The following is a 1,684-nucleotide window of genomic DNA, read 5'->3' as shown; positions in this document are numbered from 1 at the left end:
GGGAAAGACATTCCTCTTGCACCAACTGAGATACATGGAAAATGCCAAGCAGGCAGAGTCACTTTAAACCACAACCGCACAATTTTTCCTTCCTCCCTCCCCTGCAGCCTGCTGCAAGCCTGGAGTGGGGAAGGGACCAGGCAGGATCCGGTCCCAGGAGCTGGGAGCTGCAGCCAGCCCTGTCCACTCACCCTGACCCATGCAACGGGGCCAGCCCCAAGAGCACAGAGCCAACCATCTATTTCTTTGTTTTGGCACATTTTAAACGTAAAGCTTAGCTGACGTGAGGGCAGCGAAGGCTGCCGGCAGCCCCTTTGAAGGAGGGTGGCTGACAGCAGTGCCCGCACCACCAGCACCCCCCACAGCAGCCCCCGCTCCTCACATGGGGAGTGGTGCTGACACAGAGCAGAGCTGATGGCAGCTGCTGCAGTGATGCCAAAGCAGCAACACTCTGTGGGTGAACTTCTACTTCTTAGCTCTGCAGCCACAGCCAGACTGTGTATGTTCAGCCCCTCCTTGTACGACCTGGGAGAGGGAAGAAAAAAAATAAGAAGAGAATGTAGAATACAATAAACCAAACCCCTATCATTTCGCAGCCTCACATAAAGAATGTTAGGTGCGAGCCAGCCCGAGCTCGATGAACCTGTCGATGTGCAGAAGGATAGCAGGGCTGACAGTCTGAAGAGGGATGTAATTTTTCCTCCCTGTGCTGACTTAGTTCATTACATGACAGGATCCTTGTTCCACTACAGGCAAACATGCCTGTGAGGACAAAAGCACCTTATTTTTCACCTTGGGAGCTATTTGGCACTCATCCAGCTGATTAAATCAAGACGTATGACTACATCTGCACACTCCCAAAGGCAAGGAGGCACAGAGGAAAGCAGAAGGACTGTAGCTGAAACCGGAGACAATTTTTAACGTAAAAGCTCTGTGGAGGAGCAGCACTCTGCCTGGCATACTAGCAGATGCTAGAAGAGTAAAACTGCGAGACCAGGTGGAGCATGAAAAGCCACCCTCACACCACAGCTCCAAGACTGCAGCCATGGTTTTAACTCAACGAACAAGCATTTTGTCTGAGCCCCACAATGCGCTGCTGCTGTGTGTTATAAATGCACCTTCTGCCAGCAGATCAGAAGAAAATCTGCCCAGAGCTCAGGAGTAATAAATGAAATAAAGGCCCTAATTCCCCTCTTGATTTTTAATCCTGGGAAAGTGGGAGAAGTAGTAAATCATCTGCCCAAATGACGCAAGATCCACATTGAAATAGGGGCTTAGTTTGGATACCTGGAATCCAGTGGTAATTTCTGCGCTGGTCAATTGTTTGCGACAGATCGGCCAGTACTGCTCTGCCCCGCGTGCAGAATGTCTCAAGAGGGGCACATTCGGAAAAACACCCAGCCCCTCGCTGGAGATGGGTCTGTGTGTGACCACTGCTCCTCACTCCAGAAAAGTCCTGAGGAGCAAAACCAGCTTTCTGGCTCCTGCCTGGCTCCAGGGCAGCACACAGGTTTCTCTGCCCAGGGTGACACCAGGGCTGATGTCAACAAGAGGCTTCACAAGGCTGTGACCAGGAAAACCCCTCCAGCTGGGGGACCAAGCCCTACCCTCCAGGAGCAGCTGGCTCTACCAGAAAGCCGAGATCCAGGCTGCTGCCGGCACGGACAGGCAGCTCCTGCGGGAG

The sequence above is a fragment of the Buceros rhinoceros genome, unplaced genomic scaffold (genome assembly GCF_000710305.1).
Source record: "Buceros rhinoceros silvestris isolate BGI_N320 unplaced genomic scaffold, ASM71030v1 scaffold27014, whole genome shotgun sequence".
NCBI classification, from domain to species: domain Eukaryota; kingdom Metazoa; phylum Chordata; class Aves; order Bucerotiformes; family Bucerotidae; genus Buceros; species Buceros rhinoceros.
The sequence above is the reverse complement of the archived record's forward strand: the minus strand, read 5'-3'. Positions refer to the sequence as shown.